The sequence below is a fragment of the Austrofundulus limnaeus genome, unplaced genomic scaffold (assembly GCF_001266775.1).
Source record: "Austrofundulus limnaeus strain Quisiro unplaced genomic scaffold, Austrofundulus_limnaeus-1.0 Scaffold5, whole genome shotgun sequence".
Classification (NCBI taxonomy): domain Eukaryota; kingdom Metazoa; phylum Chordata; class Actinopteri; order Cyprinodontiformes; family Rivulidae; genus Austrofundulus; species Austrofundulus limnaeus.
In genome coordinates, this window is record NW_013952407.1 from 1,523,749 (window position 1) to 1,534,586 (window position 10,838).

Here is a 10,838-nt window from a genome sequence, read left to right on the forward strand (position 1 = left end):
AAATTAAAGGGAAATGGGAAATAAATAAGTTAAATGATAAACAGATAATGTGTAAATCATGAGAAAGTTTTGTATTCGAGAATAGCAAAGTTTACTAAAAGTAGCTTCTACATATAGCAAAGTTATCTGCTTCAGTTGTTAAGTTCCTCTAGTGGGTTTGGGRAGTACTATCTGTGGCCATTTTTTTAGAGGACAAGTCATGTATCTTTGTGAACAGCACAAGAACTTCCATTTGACATGTTCTGTATTACACAGGAGGCTGTTTTCAATTTTCTTGCCATCTCAGAAAAATAAAACACACAACTCGTGCTTCAAAAGTACAATCACACTGTAAGACATCACCATCAATTTTCCACCCTACTTCAGTTTGCTTTAACAAGTCCTCGTGGAGAGTACAGTACAGTCGGGAGATAAAACGCTTCTTTTCTTCCTCCGCTTCTGCCTCACTTCTCCTCCTGCCTTATCAATCGACCGCCCGTCTTGTGTGCGTGCGACCTCTAATGGATTTCACGTGACAAGAGTTCGGGCCCAGACAAGAGCGCAGGGCCCTCGCTAACCTGACAACCATTAGTCTGCAACAAGGGGGAGTGGAAGGGTCTCTCGGTGTCCTGTAACTGATGTGTCGTGCACTGAGCCGTCTCCCCTGGGTCAGTCGCGGATGTATCCGCTCTGACAAGCGTCTCGCTCCTTTCTCTGTGTCCCGACGAGCCTATTATCACGAGGTCCCGTGAATGTCGTGTATTCTGGGAAGTGGCACATAAAAGAATGATCAGGCAAGGCTTTCAGACCGAAGTTGTTCGCGCAGGAAGGCTCTTTGTTGAACAAAATGGAAACGTAGCATCGAGGGGTGCACTTGTTGAGCGTCCTTATGGAGTCACAAGCACTCGCGCTCGGCATTATGTGCCTTATTATTTATGTGGGCCTGTCAGCTAATAATGCATGGCTCTCTCAGTGGAGCACTTTCTGCCATCTTTTGAAAAGTCAAGGCAAAACGGGCCCCGTAGTTCCTGAGACATCGGGGGTCCTCTCGTGAGTCTGTTGTCTTAAGAAGTCATTCTTGTTTAAACTGATGCAATGAAGAGGGGTGTCTTTGTTCACTGATTTACATCTCTCAAATCATTGTACTTAAATCCACTTAGGTAATAAATCTTTTAAGTAACAAAACGTATTTAGGCCAACAGAATATATTCTCTCAAGAAATAATGATAATAATAAAAAACTTTCCCACACAATCTTAGCAACAAATTTACCTTCAGTTTTTCAGTATTCCCATTAGCAATGGCTGTACCCACCATGATTGCCCTTAAAGGGTTAAGAGTATTGTTCACTTATCATGCGATAGGGACACTTTTTTATGCAAGAGCGAGCCCTGATTAGAGGGTGAGTTTTAATGACAACTAATTAGCCAACCTCTTTAGCCTTGGCATAATGATCAAACGAGCTGTCATCGGGTACCTGATACAATGATCCTCTCACTCTTGATATGATATTTTATTCCTCTGCAATTATGCAGCCCCCACTGCACCACATGTGTTTATTGCCTCAAGCACACATGTCAAATTAAAGAGCAGCTTATGCACCTGATATTTAATTATTGCCTGCTGCACCGCCGTGCACAATGGGAAAATGTCAAAGGCAGCAATCTACAGTACTTCAAGCAGAAATGGGTGCGTTGCGATTGCCAAGTATTCACGCACGTACACAGACAGGACTTCAGAATTAGGACCTTTTTTTATCACATTTGTGCTTTTGTGCCTCATTTTGTCACATGAAATGGATCGGAATGCATTTATTTATTACTTACCAAAGCCAAAAACTTAACAACACATAAAAAACTTTGAAAAGCAAATCACACCATTTTAAACCAGCATTGCAGTTCACACAGTGAATAAATTTCCATAAGGAAAAGGAAATCCTTTAGACTTTCTTTTTAGACAAAGTTTGTCTAAAACGTGCAAAAATTTCTAAAGTTAGATATGAGTTGATATATTTGTGCTGAAGCAACAGAGATGCACACAAACACTAATTTATCTATACTGTAAAAGCAAAATTGAGAACACAGGCACGAACATATTCTGGGGAGAATTAGACTGTCTGAGCATGACTCCATGTGGTTAAGATAAATGTCGTTGGTGGTAAAGGAGAAAAATAAAATCTCCAGCTATAAACACTGCATTTCTATGGATAATTCAATTATTTTGCAAACCATAAAAGTTTAATTATTCTTGAATAGTGTTTGAGATAATTTCTGGGTCTTTGTCTTCTTTGCAGTCCCTCGACAGATTTATAGCTCCACAAAATGTGATCCTGATTATTCTGCTGCATCTAGCCCAGTGTTTACCCCATTTTTTACGAACTGAAATAGCTTCTTTATAATTGACTTATTCTTCACATTTATTCAAAGACGATGCTGCGGTCATGCTCTAAGTGTTTAATTTTTTTCCGTTTCCTTCCTCTAAAGGGCCAAGTGCTGTTCTATTGATGAAAAAAGAATGTGTTGGTCTCCTAATTACACACTTCTTGAAAACAGATTGTCATCTTGGCAGTGTTTCATTGCTTATTTCATTTTTTTCTCTCCTCTGCTTAGTGTGCATTCAGCATTATCCTGTGTGTCTCTGAATATGCAGTGAAGGACCAAGTCACACTGTTAGACAACAAGAAGGAAATGTTAATGAACAGGCAAGTGTTTCTGGAAATCTTTGATGGTTCTAACTTTTTGTTAAATTGCATTTGCTCACATAAACTTTTCCTCTACGTATCAAAAAAATAAATTAAAAAAAAAAACCTACATACTGTGATCATTTAGGTTACCCATGACTGTCACTGATATATACTCAGATGGCAACTCAGAATTTGTCTGTTTTATGAAGTGAGTGGTTTTATGAATAAAGTTGATTAATTGCTCCGGCTCTGATCAATTAGTGAGGTGACATCGCTGGAATGATTGACTTAAACGCCCCCTTATGAGTAATTGTCACATGCAATAAATCAGCCTGAAATATGAATTCCATGTTCAGGTCTTGCCCTGCAAATTTTGTGATTTACAGTATTGGCGACCATGACTTCATTTATATTTATTGTTGGCAGCAGTTCAGGGAAGGTGTAGAAAAAGTGAAACCTCAGAAAGAAGCCTTTGATTTGGTGATGAAACATTTTTTTAAAAAAATGTGGTAAATTTCAGAACTCATTCAGCATGGTGGCAGWGGTTTGAAATAGATTACTGGGTTCTGTGACAGTTTCCCATTCTGCTGCACAATAATGACATGAACATTGATGGTCTGGGTGGTGGGGTGACAGACCAGCTTGGCCCTACTATGAGAGGCATCACTTAACAGTGGAGTACACACTGTTTTGACTGGGAGCCTGCTGGCTGGTCTTCCAGCTCCCTGGTGGTTGTCGTGTTTTCTGACCACCTGCTCTGCCGTACGGTTTGTGACAAATGTTGATAGATGTTGCAAGTTTAGAGAGATAATTGATAGTTAGGCCAGGGAATGCCCGTATACAAGCCTAATTTACCTGCAGCATGTCTTTCATTTAGTCATTTTAATTATACAGCCTTTAGTGTGTGTGTAAGTGAGTGTGTGTGATGGTTTATATTCTTAACAGTTTAATCTGTGAGAAAAGCAACTATATCATAGCTTCCATGATACCATTAGTGTCTTCATCTGACYTTCTGTAATTTAATAATAATCCTCTTATAAATACATGCAGTACATCCATAAGAGTTTTGACAGAATAATTGATTGACTAAATCAAAAAAAGGTGATTTTTATATACATTATTATTATTATTATTATTATTATTATTATTATTATTAGTAGTAGTAGTAGTAGTAGTAGTAGTANTAGTAGTAGTAGTAGTAGTAGTAGTAGTAGTAGTAGTAGTAGTAGTAGTAGTAGTAGTAGTAGTAGTAGTAGTAGTCATCTCAAAATCTTCAAAATTATGAGTTTGTTGAATTTTGGTAATTGTGTGACGTCATCAGGAATTCCAGCCTTGCATTAAAAAAAAGGGAATGCAGAAGTAGTGATGTAAAGAAGTAAAACTCAGGCTACTGATACTTTGTGCAAATACACCTGATGTGTCTGGAAATTTAAAGCTATTATATAAAACCAGAAGACACAATCATTCAAAATATGGGAAAATGGTGTTTTAACAATTAAAAAAATGAAATAAAATAATGAAAGCATTCAGATAAACTATTTATTTATCAGTACTTTAAAAATTAAACTGAGTCTTGAGTATTAACATGAAAATACTGAACATTTAATGTCTACAGACCGAGTGACTGACTGAGCGCATGCCACAGCATTTATGTTTTACCTAGGCGGAAGAAAAAGTAGTTCCCTCCAAACACATATTATTTAGAGCAGACTTTTAGTTACTTTCTACTGTGTTAACAGTAGAAAGTTGATGATAAACTGTGTTCCAGTAGATGATCTGTAATGAATAAAAACATACCTAATAGAAAACCTGTATTTAAAACAAGATTAGGGAAATTAAATGCTGTTTTCTTTGTTTTTAGCTGTTCTGGACTTTTTGTTATAGAAACCTCGAGTACAGCAAAAATCACTTTTCACTGTGCTCATTCAAATCGTTTTTTTTTTGCCAGCACAGGTCACATTTGAAGTTGAGAAGTGTATTCTGTTCACACATGGAAGGATTATAGTGCAGGAAAAGTTTCTCTTTCAGGACGCCCCAGATGCCAGTAGAACACAGATGTTGTATTGTTGCCGCAAAACCACAGTCACAACATATGATAATTGCTACTGAATAATTTTCTGGCCTGCTCTCTAACTGGTAAAAGGGAGGAGTAAGCTAACGCGGCTCTGTGGAAATGAACTCCTGACAAATCTAAAATCATGAAATGTCAGTCTGGTGAATCTCGGGCCACCAGGTAAAGCCATTAAGGGTTTGTGATGGGCATGGAAATCTGAACTTCTTCACAAAGCTGATTGTTCATGAACCTTTGTGTGCTTCGCTCAGACATCTTTCCGWATTAGGGCTGTGTATTGGCAAGAATTTGGCGATACGATACATATCATGACAGAGGGTTCACGATACGATATATCCCGATATATTGCGATACTGTAAGCAAGGCGATATATTGCGATTTTTTGTCCAAAAATTCTATTAAATAAAAACCTCTTACTGAAAAAAACAAACAAAAAAACAACGAAAAACCAAAATTCATTGTCTCAGAAAATTCTAATATTACATAGACATACTTTTGATACATTTAGCTGTGTTCTGCTTTGTATGTGTTTTATTTTAGTTGTTTCATATTTCATCCAAGTTTTCAATTATTAGACTAAATTTGCCAATAAATAGTTTGAAAATATATTTTTTGCAGCTTTTAGTTTTTAATATTAATTTACAATATGGTCACCAAACACTTAACAATAGCCTTTATGTTGTCATAAAGTTCGGTAAACAGATGATATGAAGCTGCTGCACACAGAGTTTCTGGGATCAGCTGACCTGCATCCAGAACATGATTTGCATAACTGTGGGTCGAACAGCAGGGCACGTCCCGAAGAAAGCCGGTTAAGAAATTAAGAAGCTAAAGGAGTTAAACCGTTTTTGAAGCGAACACAGCAGGATAAAGTATATGGACTTTGATGCGATCATCAGCCGGACATTGAGAACAACAGACAGAGTTTTATGTCACGGGGGGAGTGCCGAGCTCGCTCGAGGTGACAGACGCATGCGCTATATGCGTAACGTGAAAGCTGACTACAGTTGGAAAAAAGAGCGCACGAGACACTTAATTTGGCTTAAAATACAGACATTCTGACAAATAAGTAACTGTTTGTAACCTTACCTCAGCTTAGAAGGCAGAGGGTGTCGGTCTTTTCTTACTCAGATTCAGCTATCGGAGCATGAAGCTAATGTTTACTCACAATGCTAATGCTCTCTTACTCTCTGGCGCTCAAGAGGTAGAGGAGCCAAATGGCTGACTCACTGCTACCAACTAGTGGTCAGAGGCTGAACTACAACATAAAAATGAACGGCTGGCAGGAAAATTGACATTTTAAAACTTAATAAAAAATCGATACAGGGCTTTAGAATATCGATACAGTATCGGGAAATGAAATATCGCGATATTTCAGTGTATCGATATTTTCTTACACCCCTATTCCGAATCATTAAGAACAATGTAATTTCATTGCACAGGGTTATGATTACTAACATATACTTAGAGTTGGTTAGTTGGTTATTCCGTTATTTTTATCTTTAGTTTTACATTTTTAAGTTGAGTCTTAATTCATGCCCACACAGATAAGGGAACAAACTCACTCTGATAAAATCACATTTGAACGGGCCGATGTTGAATTTTTATRATTTTACGTCTAGAAGTTGACTATATTTATTAGGTTTTCCTGCTTAGGAGCTTAAAATTGTTCTATGTTTTTAGTCTCTGTGTGGCAGACCAAACTCCAAACACAGTAAAAGTAAAAAAATCTTTCAAACTGCATCATCYCTTCTGAAAATGTGAGAAAGTAAGCTGCAAAAATGACAAATAAGGTAGACAAGCTGCCAATATTGAGACACAGAAGTGTTTGTATCATTATGGGAAATATAAAAGTGAAAATTTCAACAGATTTCAAGCAAAGAAACATTGTTGCCATCACAGAAGTTGGTTCTAGAAATGTTAGTGCCAGCTCTTCCATGCACAAGCAATACAAACAAAAATGCTGCTTGCTTGTCAAACTGACTTATTTCCCAGTGCTACTGAGGCACATCTAAAACATAGTTAGGGTTTTGTGAAGCATTCACCGATATCCAGGAGGAACATTTGATTTCACTCCAAAGCGTGACTACCAGGCACCCAGACGTTCTATCACTGAGCTTTCTTAATTTTCAATGTTCAAACGTGGTTGTTTTGCTCTGGCTATTAGCTTTGCAGAGTGTGTGGAATGTGTTTCTGTTTCACAGTTGAATTCAGCCATTATTCATCCATAGCCCAGAACCAGCCAGTGGGGCTCGGCTTAGAAAATGAGCCCTGTACTCTGTTTCTCAAGCGAGTGTTTTCAGCAGAGGGTAAACACATGTGCACACATGTGCTTTTATGCACGCATGCACTCACACATCCAAACAGCCACACACCCACAAACACACACCACTTTGTAGGGARGTTCAAGAAACTTGTATTAGAGCAAATTAGAAAGCAGAACCGTTCACTCCTGAGTTTTTGGCTCCACCATCTGGTCTTTGTTGGCAGACCGAAGCACAACACTTTATAGTCACCAAAACTACAGCCTTTARATCCCATAAAACCAGACAAACCATATTTCCTGTGCTTACACTTTATATTTTTTAAAATAAAAGCTCAATCAGGAAATCATATGTAGGCTTCCTTTGTGTTTGGTCTTCTCACAGACGAAACTTCTAAATAATTTTTTTTGAAACTTGAATTGTGTGAACACATGATTATGTTAAAGTGGTGCTGGACAATCTGATACATTACTCTGTAACACTGTTTAAATCACCAACTGACAGATCTGCCCTTGATGGAAGAGTGGTGTTTGTTTTTAACAATAAAAGAAAAGAAGACGAGGAGCAAAGCTTGCTTGTCCTCAGATGTCTACGTTTATTGATTGCTGGAAATGAGATTGGTGAAGAGAGGGCTTTTTGCTCAGCGGGGGGTCGACTGGTGGGGGAAGGAGGGTGTCTCTCTTAAAAAGATCTCATGTTATGGCAGCTGTTATTAAGGCTCTTCATTTGTTTTTGAAGACAGAGTGTGGGGYATCAGCCATGACAGGTTACATACATGGGGTATCTTCATTGCTTATTCTCTTGCTAACAATATCCTTTGATTTTGTGTGTGTGTGTGTGTGTGTTATTATTTTCAGAGAGTGTGTGGTTTACAAGTAAGTTATGCTGCAAACATTTTATTTGTTAAAAAAAAGTCCAAACTTCAGGGATCATGTTTTTTATTTATTTATTTTTTACATTTTCAGCAAAGATGGGTCAAATAATTTGAACTTTTTGGGCTCCTTTGCTCTAATAATACTCTGACTAAAAGTAACAAAATATAACAATAAAATGTTGACACTTAAATTAACATTTTCAAGCATGATACTTAGACTTCCTTGAATGTCCTAAAATTATTTTATTAACAGGTAAAATACAATTTTTAAGCAAATAATTGTTTCAGGATTTGTAAGAAAACTGAGGATCTGGGAAAACAAGTTTTTATCAACCTTGTGAAAGACAGATAATGAATTTGTGAATTTTTATGTCTTTAAGTGAGACTTTGGAAAAACCAAGTAAAAAGCACAATGTGATATTTTTAATAAGTTGTCACATTTTTCATGTCAATTACAAAATAATAACTGGATGTTCAGCTTGTGAATTCAGTCAAATCTGTAGTTATTTCATTACATAATTATTATATTTTAACAATTGTTTTCATTGTTATCAAGAAAGTGTTGGACATTTTAAAAAATGACAAGACAAAAGTAGGGTAAACTGGCTAAAAAGACAAATTCAGATCAACAATACAAGTCTTGTGATGATCACTGGGCCACAAAGGTAAACAAATACCCAACAAAGCATTGATTTTGTGAAGATTACAAACAGTCAAACACTTCTTTTGACAACATTTAAGCTGCAGGATTCACCAAAAACAAAATCAGAAATCAGTTCCTTGGGGGGGAAATGAAAATAATTAAACTTAAAGGTTTGATAAAAGTATATTTCATAGAAAGGTGTGGATAAATTTCTAATAAAAACTGAAGTTTAAAATCACAAATCTGACCTTCTCATTTGACTCGTAATCATAATGATCATCTCATTATGCACAAAGCAGGAGCATAAAAATATGACACAGACTAAAAACCATATTTAAAGGGCTTCACTTCCACTAGTGACAGCATGGTGACCAAGTATTCTTTCTGCTGAAAGTCACACTTGTTTGTTCTGAGGAGGATTCAAGCACTTCCCCAACATGTTCTTCTCTTCCCCGCTCCACACTGCTGTTTCTGCTGCTGAGAACTGGCAGAGTGGGTTGCCTTCCATTAGAGCAGCATTGGGGAACTAACCATGCAGAAAGCAGCAGGCTTAAGGAAAACTTGTTTCTCTTTTAAATGGAAAGGCAGTAAACACTCTCCCTAGTGACTGCTTTCAACTGACAAAAATGAAATCCAATGCTTACACTTACAGAGCAGGCCCAGACGAAGCCCTCGGCAGCAAGGCCGCGAGTCAGGACTCTGCTGGACCTTTTCCTAAAATAAATCAATCTTTAAGTGCAAAAATTTAACTGACCTTGTGCCCGAAGGATTTTCATATGAACTGAATTATTTAGCTCCTGAATTYTTTGCACATATGACATTAAAAAGGTTTGATCTGCATCATTGTAATCAATTCTAAAATTGGGAACATTAGGGAATATCAAGAGAACAGATGGACAAACTTGGTCCTCTCRGGACAAGTTCTTCTTTGACCTACTRCACTTTATTTAGATTTTTCTACCTAGATTATTGCYATTTATCAGGACACTTTCTCTGCACATGTTCACCTGTGCTTGTGAGTTTTTCTCTTGTTTCTRTGCTTTCCTCCCACAGTCTAAAAACATGCATATTAGATCGGTTGTCATCTCTATCATCCCTGTAGGTGTTTGTTCATTTGTATCCTAACCTGCGACAGCCTGGTGGTCTGTTCGGACCCCACCTCTCACTCAATGCTGCTGAAGCTGTAGGCACCAACACAACCTTTTAACAGGAACATGTGAAACTCCTTTTCTGCACATTTCACACACATTATTGGTGCTATTATCTGAACTTTTGTGTTGTATGTGTATGTGTAGCAGTTTTAATTAATACATTTATTTTTGACAAATGTTAAATCTGGGATGTAACGATTAATCAAAAATCGATTAATAATTGATTACAACTACTTAAAACGTGAATTGATTCATAAAAACAAATGGTTATTGGTCATTCTTATTATATTTATGTYTTACTTGAAGACAAATTCAGTTTGATACTTAACATTTGGTCACAAAAAGGATTTGTGYTAACATTTTGATTTARATTGAATTTATTTTCTGTTACTGAGACGACAGAGTTTGATACAAAGACAAAGATGCTGATGTTAAAAGACATTAAATATGTTCAATTCATTTAGATGGAAAAACATCTAAAATATAATCTGAATCAAATCAGGGCTTGATTGAATAATTAAACAAAATTATATCACAGTTTTGTAACTTTACATTGTTGGAAATCAGTTTCTTTTTATTTAATTAGTTTTTTATTGGCACTCCTTTATCAGATGTTGAGGAACTATAATTGTGCTAACTGTTAATTTAAATGATAATAACTGATAATAACTGACAATTTGTAAAGTACAAATGCTTTATCTGCATTCTGAGTGTCTCTGAGCTGTTTTTAACTCCAGTTGTTTAGCATTTACAAACTGAACAGTGCATGGGGGAAAACATATAGTCATGTAAAAATGAGAGGTTTTGTCTTAAAACATTTATAATGCACATTATCCCTGGAGATTCTTTCCCAAATGAACACATAAATACCATTGTAATGCAGCGCAACCCTGCCCCCGATCTGAGGCAAATCCCCCCCATTAGGAGTATAAATCTGCAAGGCTTTGTGGGTAATTAGCAAACATGCTTGGGAATGTTAGCAGGGCTTGGCAGGTGCGTTTGATCAGTGGCAGGAGGCAAAATCACAGATGACAGAGAGAGATGGRGGGAGGATGGAGATGGGAGGGCAAGTAGGTGGAGAAATGAGAAGTGAGAGGACTAAAGGGCAGGTTTTTATAAACCACACTTCTTTTTTTACCACAAACACAGCAAAGTGATGCCTGTATTTCAGATT